Source organism: Pteropus vampyrus, unplaced genomic scaffold (genome assembly GCF_000151845.1).
Source record: "Pteropus vampyrus isolate Shadow unplaced genomic scaffold, Pvam_2.0 Scaffold47, whole genome shotgun sequence".
In the NCBI taxonomy this organism is placed as follows: Eukaryota; Metazoa; Chordata; class Mammalia; order Chiroptera; family Pteropodidae; genus Pteropus; species Pteropus vampyrus.
In genome coordinates this window covers 9,225,749-9,233,953 of record NW_011888828.1, presented here as the reverse complement: position 1 = coordinate 9,233,953, position 8,205 = coordinate 9,225,749, and the positions used below count along the sequence as shown (strand labels likewise).

Below are 8,205 nucleotides of genomic sequence, written 5' to 3'. Positions count from 1 at the left end.
AAAAAAAAAAAATCCTAGTCAGGCAGATATATTTTGTTAAAGTTTCTTTCCAAAGATTATATGTGATTATAATTAACTGAAAGTTGGCATTATGCTGAAATTTTAAAACCAAATAATGCATTATATAGTGCTGACTATTTGAAAGGAGTGACTAATTTTAGTATCTAAATTTTAAATCCTTTAATATGCTCCCTAAAAGTGCTTTAGTTTAGAAAATCATAAAATAGAACTATGAGTGAAAGAGAACTATGTAAAAGAAGGAACTATTTTGCCAATTTTATAAAAGGTAATTTGCTCTGTTTGGGCTAAGAAAATTTCATCTGTTTTGGAATATCAAAAGAATATTAGTTTCTCCCTGTGTCCACCAATGAATGTTGAACCCCCAAAATGGTGGTTTATAGCAATACCAATGACTTAGTTAGCTTAGGACACCCACTTGTTGCTCTAACTTTTACACTGTCATCAAAGCTATTTGTCTAAAACACAAACTTGATTTTGTTGCTTCTCTGAAGCAAAGCCCGTGATGATTTCCCACTGCCTATAGGATTGACTTTAAAGTCTTAAGCCTGACATTTATGGATCTTCAAAAATTGACCCCAGTCTACACTTAAAATCTTCCTCTTCTTTCGCACTTCTCCCTGCAACCAATGTTGTAGACACACTAAGCAGTTTCACGAGCCCCTCTTCTCTTTCGTATCACTTCCCCTGCACATGTTATATCTTCTACTTGTCGTGTGTCCATCCTCTTCTCTGAGAGTTTCAGAGACTTTGCTTATTACTGGATTCCTTGGAAAAGAGCTTAATACATGGTAGTACTCAATATATATTGCTTGAATAAATGTCACAGATTCTTATTATTTAAAATGAAAGGTTAGATGAAGTGATGGTTCCTTATGGCTCTAATTTTTAAAACATCATTATGAAAACTAAGAGAATGTAATACTGCCTATAAGTAAGTTAAAATGTGTGGTAGAGATTCTAAATGTTACAGGATTTCCAAAGAAGTCATCATTCTGTGTTGGAGTCATCAAGGATATTTTTGCTGAAGAAGGTGGGATTTGAAAAAGGTATTGAAAGATGAGAGTGATTTTGAGCTATTGCTAGCATGTCATCTTCTTCATAGTAGGCCTTCATTAAAAGTTTATTGATTTAGATGATAGGTAAAGAGGAGAAGAAAAGACTTTGTGAATTAATAAAAAGCAAAATCAGAAGCTCCAGTGCAGGGATGAGCTGGATATGTGTGGAAAATGAAGACATTTTCCTGATAAGAGTGTGTTCTGGCCAACAGTAAAAATTAATTTTGGCTCTGTAGGTTGGAAACAAGATATGGAAGCTCTGAAAACTAAGGGGTGCAATTTGGATTTGGTACAGTAGGCAATCGTGAGCTGTTATATGTTCTCACAATAGATGGTTTTTTAGGCTTATTAGTCTGATGATGGTAAGCAGGCTGGATGGGAAAGGAGGATAGTCAGAGAGATTATGCAGGAGGCCTCAACTGGCATAAATACAGTTGCTTATATTTCTTACATCTCTTTATGATTTAGAAAGCACACTAATACCTACAGGTTCTCACAACAAGACTTGGAGAAAGGTAGGGCAGATATTAATATTCTACATGAGAACTGAGATTCAATCTGGATTTGTCCAAAGACACAGAACCAGTAAATGGCATAACTGGAACTCAAACCTACTTTTTGCCTTTTAATCTCTAAGCCCAGTGTTCCTGTCATTAAGAGATAGAAATGAGGAGATATCAAAAACCGAAAATGAGTGATCTACGCCACTTAATAAGGTATGTGAATCAGCATAATTCACATTATGTGTTAAGAGTCCTGGCCTGAATATCTGGAAATTTAAGACATAATCTTTGTGTTAATGTGAACTAATGTGACCTTAAATAAGTGTCTTCTATGCTTAGCTTCCTCTTCCTTATCTATGATATGAAAGTTGTATACAAAACGCTTTTTAAATTCATTCTGGCTCCCTGGTTTTGGAGTTTGTAAGTCACCGGCTAGATGTCTGGGATGATCAAGTGAGGCTGGTTTGGAAGACAGAGTCAATTTGGGGGCCAGGAATGATGGGCTCAGGTTTGCACATCAGGAAGAAGTTAAAGGGAGTGGTAGACAGGATAATAGCTCCTAAATATGGCCACATCCTAATCTCTGTAATCTCTGAATATGTTACCTTACATGGCAAAAGAAAATGCAGATGTAATTAAAATAAGTATTTTGAGAGAGGGAGAGTATGCTGGATTATTTGGGTCAGTTTTTATAAGGGAAACAGGGAGAAAGGAGACGTGACGACAGAAGCAGAGGTGAAGCAATTGCTGGTTTTGAAAATGGAAGAGCCAAGGGATGCAGGCAGTCTCAAGATCCAGAAAAGGCAAGAATATGAACGCTACCTTAGGGCCTCCAGAAGGAACTCAGCCCTGCCGACACCCTGACACCCACTGAGACCTATTTTGGACTTTTGACTCCCAGAACTGTTAAGATAATAAATTAACGTTGCTTTAAGCCACTAAGTTTTTGTGAATTTGTTATAGCAAGAATAGGAAACAAGAAAAGGGAGTGATGAGGGAGGGAGGACTAATATTTATTTAGCATCTATTGTACACCAGGAATTAGTATCACAATAAGCTTGTAGGGGGAACAATACGCTTACTATTGTACATGTCAGGAAAATAGATCCGAGTTAAAGTAACTTGGCCAGTATGGGGCAGAGCAGGGAATTCAGACTCAGGGTTGGGTGACTGATTACTTGTTCCATCACACAATTTCTAGTAGGAAAGGCGAAGTCCACAAGAAGCCTACACAATTACTTAATCACACAGTGTTGGAAAACCAGGAAAAAAATGTGGTGTAAATTAATGGACCAGGGACTTGGGAATGGGGAAGACTTTCATAAGGTCTGACAACGTGAGACAGGGAAGGGCTAGCGTCAACCACTTATTCAGTAGTAGGTATTTTATATACATAATATTTCATTGAACCTCCACAAATCACAGTATGAGATAAATTTTATTCTTCCAATTTTTATGATCAAGGAACCGAGGCTTAAATAAGGACATACCTTGCTCAAAATCCTATAGCTAGTTAATGACAGAGCTGAGATTTAAGTACAAAGCTTACCTCCTATAATTAAAAAAAACTTTTATTAAAAAAAAAAAAGAAGTCTATACACTTCTCTGAAATGGCCTGTATGATTTGATTTGTTGTTGCTTACTCTTCATTTTCTTTTGGTTGAGCATGAATAGTTGATTCCACATAAGTGTATATATGATGAACTTACGCCGTACTCTGCTCTTTGGGGAGTTAACTCGTGGAGCTCATTATCCTTACTTAGACAACATAGCAAATACAAGGAAGTTCAAGATGGGTTTAAATTAATTCACAGATGTCAGAGTTCTTAAGAGAAAAAGATCTTTACAAAATATGCCTTAATGGTATTACTGTCCAGAAAGAAATACAGATATGCCCACCCCTTTATTCTTATGTCTGCATGCCTGCATGTGTGTGCACATTCCTCCTCCCCTTGATAAAACCTCCTCCAAACATTTATTGTCTTTCTCGCATCCTTGCCCCTGTTCACACCATTTCTCCTTACCACTACCACCACACTATAGGTAATCACTTTGTTTCTTGGGTATCTTTCCTGAGCTGCTTTATGCAAATATAAGCAAATAGGAATAGATAACCTTATCCCTCCCCATTTTTTACAGAAAATTTAGCATGCTCTATTGTTTTGCACCTTGCTTTTTTTTTTTTTTGTATAACAATGCATTCTGCAACTTTTATGTCTTTAAAAAGAAAATTATAAAATTTCAATATCGGTGCATAGTATTCTGTCTTGTGGATGTGCCACAATTTAGTCTCCCTTTGGATTGACACTTTTATTTCTCTCCACCATTTTTTTCTTGCTATTGTAAACAATTCTACATGAATAATCTTGACTACATGTAACTTTTTACATGTGCATATTTGTAAATTCCCGTAAGAGGGACTGCTGTCTCAGAGGGTGATTGCATGCATTTGTAATTTTGACAGATAGTACCAAATTTCCTTCCATAGAGATTGTGCCATTTTAACTCCAGCAGGAATATATGAGAATGCACGCTGAAATTGCAATTCTTCACATCAATATAGAAATAGAACTTCTAGGGATAGTGGGTTCTATGAGCTTATTCTGCAGTGCTCAGAGAAGTCTTATTTCTATAGAAGACAATAAGATACAAAGAATAGAATTAATAAGGATGACATTCACCTGCTAGATTTGAGGGTTTATCCAGGCTCAAATTAGGAAAATTTTTTAAAGAATGTATGAGGAAGCCCCTTTCAGTGCTTTCATGGGGGCAAACCCCCATGTTGGGATTCAAGTGTTCTGTCTCAAAATGTGTATCAGCACCATTTTAGGGTCCCTCCAGTGATTAATACAGTAACACTGACTTCATTTCCAGGGGCCAAACACTGACTGGCCCAGGGCAATGGATTAGGCTTTGAAATTAAACCTGCTTGTATTCTAATCCATGGCTATGCCACTTACCATGGGTATGACTCTGGGTAAGTCATTTGGCAGACTTAAGTCTGTTTCTAAACCATTAATATGGGAATACTAATCCCCATGGCTTTTTGGACTGTTGTAAGATTAAATGGAATGGTATTTGGGACATGTCTAATACATAATAGCATCCAGCACTAACTTTCCCCCCTTTGCCTAAGGAGAAATGGTGTGAACACAAATGGTGAGAAGAAAAATCTCAAAGGTCTCTCTATATACCCAAAATGTATGGCATGATTTCCATATATTAAATCTGTTTAACTTTACTTATAGAAGAGGCTCTAAAAATCTATTGGCTATTATTTTACAGAGAATTCCAACACACTTTGTGGTTCGGCTTCCCAGCCTATATCGAAGTGGAAGTAATGGGGGTCAAAGTTCTTAACTGACTGAACTACGAAAAGCAGAGATTAAAAAAAAAATGTTAGTTAGAAACAACAAGTGTCCTCAGTTGGCTCAGAGATGGTCAGAACCTCTTAGCCTGCGGCTACCTTAAGGTCAAGTAATCAGGAAAGGGTTAACTGGTGTGCTGTTAAAGCAGACCTTTGGGCAATGCATTTTTTTTTTTAAATCAATTCCCTCTTGTTTACTAAAGAATTGAGGTATATTTACTAAAATAATGAGTTTTTGGAGATTTACATGGCAAAATGTGAAATACAATTTTAGGGGGCCCTTGAAAGGGAAAATTTCAGTTATCTGGAAAATTAATTTAATTTACTCTTTTAACCAATATTTACTGAGTGCTCATGATGTGTTCAGCACTGTGCTAAGTGCTGGACTTATTTAAAACAACTAATTGCCCCAAAATTCTAGGTAAAAAAAGTACCATTCATAGCACAGTCCAAATTTATGTTAACTTTTCAGTAAATCTCGCTATAGCTTTCTTATCACTGTAACAAATTTTAGTTTTAGAACTTCCTGGGTTCTACAGTATATCACTTCCAAATAACGCAGAATGATAAAATTGCTGAAACAGCAAATGTAAAGTTGAAATCACTTTACAAAAATCACTTGCAAATTCTATAAATCTACTTGAAATTTCAATTGTAAAAAACTTTGACTCAATCTCATATGTCAGCCTTATATAATGAGTATAATTGACTTAGCTAATTTTACTAGTAGATTATATTCTATCAGGGCACAAAGAAATAGGAATCATAAATATGCCATTGCTGCCTGCTTTTGTATCTCATTTCATAGCCTCACAGGCTTAAATAGAGGAACTATATTTAAAAACACAAATTAATTGTACCTATTTCCCAGAAGTATTTTAAAATGCTTTAATTTATTAAAGATACCAAATCTACTAAATGATAGAACTTAACTATATGTTGGTACTATGCAAACGAATGACAAGTGATAATAATAATAATAATGGCAGGTACCATTTATTTAGCGCTTATCAGGTATCATGTTGAGAGCTTTGAATGGATTACCACCTTTAATCTTCCCACCAACTTTTCGAAGAGGGCCCTATTATTATTCTCATTACATAATGGAGGAAATTGAGGTCTAAGGAAGTTAACTCTCTTGCTCACCTTATTCATGTTTAGTGGAACTGGGATCCAAACCTAGGCAATCCTACCCTACATTTAGGCTGTCTTTCTAAGCTACTATTAATTCAAATTCAGTAAAGAAAGAAACAAATCCTATTTATAGGCAGAAATAATCCTTACCTACTGACTGTAAGCTTTACTACCATAGGAACAATGAGGCTTAAATTATAATATGAAATAAATGGATATAGCTATGCGACTTATTTCCAAAGGTATATTTTGGCATCAGCCCCTTCCCCCTGCACACCGCCCTAAATGACTGGGATAAAAATTCTGTGTACTTTCTGTAAAGTCTTTACAGGCTTTATCTTGGCATAAATACTCATGAAAAGTTGTATCCTAAAATGTAGAATCTTCATCTTGCCCTGCCACCCCCATACTTAACTAAGTGCTATAGTGTTAAATATCATATACCGCAAAATAACAATACTTAAAATTTCAAAGGCATCGTTCTTCTGCAGAATGTCAATGCCATACAAACATTACCTAATTCGTCCTCAGCATCCCAAAGAAAGTTATTAGCATTATTAGAAGGTTCTACTGAAGCGAGAAGTAGAATCAGAAAAATGGGTACAAAAATTTAGGAAGATGAGTGATAAAATGAAGGGTTTAAATTTATTTCCTTTTTGTAACTTCAAAATGTTCCTTTCACCTGATATGTAACAGCTTCAAATATACTTTCACTGGAAGATCATTGTAATTCAAATCCATGCAGTGCTGCTTCACTTTTGTAATTTGTTAATAGTGTACCCTGCACCTATTTTAATGATATAGCACATTGATAATATTTTCACTCATTTAAAGCCATATTTACTGACAGAGTTGCACCCTCTCCCCACCTCCCATTCTAAAAGGCAGTCTTCATACATTCAACTAGTCTAAACAAGTAATTAATACAGCTTAACAACTGGATACTTCTGAATTTTTCAGGTAAGGTCACAGAATTTTAAAATCGCGTACTTAAAAAAAAGTTGGTAGAAATACATTCGATGGTGAAAATACACTCAAGGTCACAACATGCCAAGTCAATCTCTGGTCCAACATTTAAGACGCACTCAGGCAGATTTTAACTGGCTTTTGCCTGGAGTTTTAAGGAAATGGTAGAAACTTTATTACAAAAGATGGTAAAGTTGTCAGTGACAAGAAATTCAGGGGGTCAACAGAGATAAAAGTGGAAAGTGTCTAAAAAGAGGTGAGAATAAGTAAGTTGTGTGTGGTAATCTAAAGTGACTTAGGTAATTTCTAAAGACCCTCAAAATAAAAGAATTTGAGAGACTGTTAAAAGGAAAAAAAAAAAGGAACAGCCAAAGAGGTGAAACACAGCCATCTTGATGGGGGGGGGGTGATGTCTAACTACACAATGAGGTCATCCTATCTCCCGGAAGTGACACGTAATCACCTGCTTTACACTAGCTCCACCCCTTCCCTCACAGGTCCCGCCCCTCCGCCAGCAGCCGGGAGGGTGTTAGGGGGCGTTTCTCCAGGAGGAAAGCTGTGAGCTGCGACGCTGAGGAAGGGGACCCCAAAACGTCTGGCACTGTCCCCTCCAGGGATCACTTTGGACCGCCTCACTCGGCCCAGCGGGATTCAGAAACGCCAAGGGGTCAACCTGATGGGTTTCGGGGTCAACGGAAGAGGGGAAGGGGAGCCCTGGCGGGGAGAACCCCCCGGCCCCCCGCCCAGCAGCTGAGGCACAGGAGGGCGGCCATCTTGGCCGGGAGGGTAGGGCTGGGGAGCTGCGGGCGCCGTGCGATTGGGGGGCTCGCCCGGAAGTGACGCCAACTACCCGGAAGCGGAGGGGGTTCCCTGGCCCACTCCCCCCTCGTTCGTTTGCTCCCCCGCTTCCTCCCCGCCCCCCTTCCTCTCCATTCGTTTCCCCCCCTCCCCGTTCCCTGCCTTCTTCCCCCCCCCACCCGTCCCTCCCCCCCCAACCTCCGGAGCTGGGAAGAGAGTCAAGATGGCGGCGAAATCCGATGGCGGTGGCGTGGGGGTGGGCTTCGCCCAGCTGCACAACCTGGACGAGGCGGTGGGCAGCGGCGGCGAGGAGGACGGGGAGCCCGGGGGAGGCGGCTGCGGCGGCGGCGGCGACGGCAGC

The 8,205-nt window shown here is 38.7% G+C and overlaps 1 protein-coding gene across 1 annotated transcript in view; it reads left to right on the top strand.

The window, feature by feature from the left end:
• XKR6 (XK related 6) overlaps window positions 1-8,205 on the top strand; it is a 308,671-nt gene that overhangs the window by 36,978 nt on the left and 263,488 nt on the right. The gene's annotated exons all lie outside the window — the stretch shown is intronic.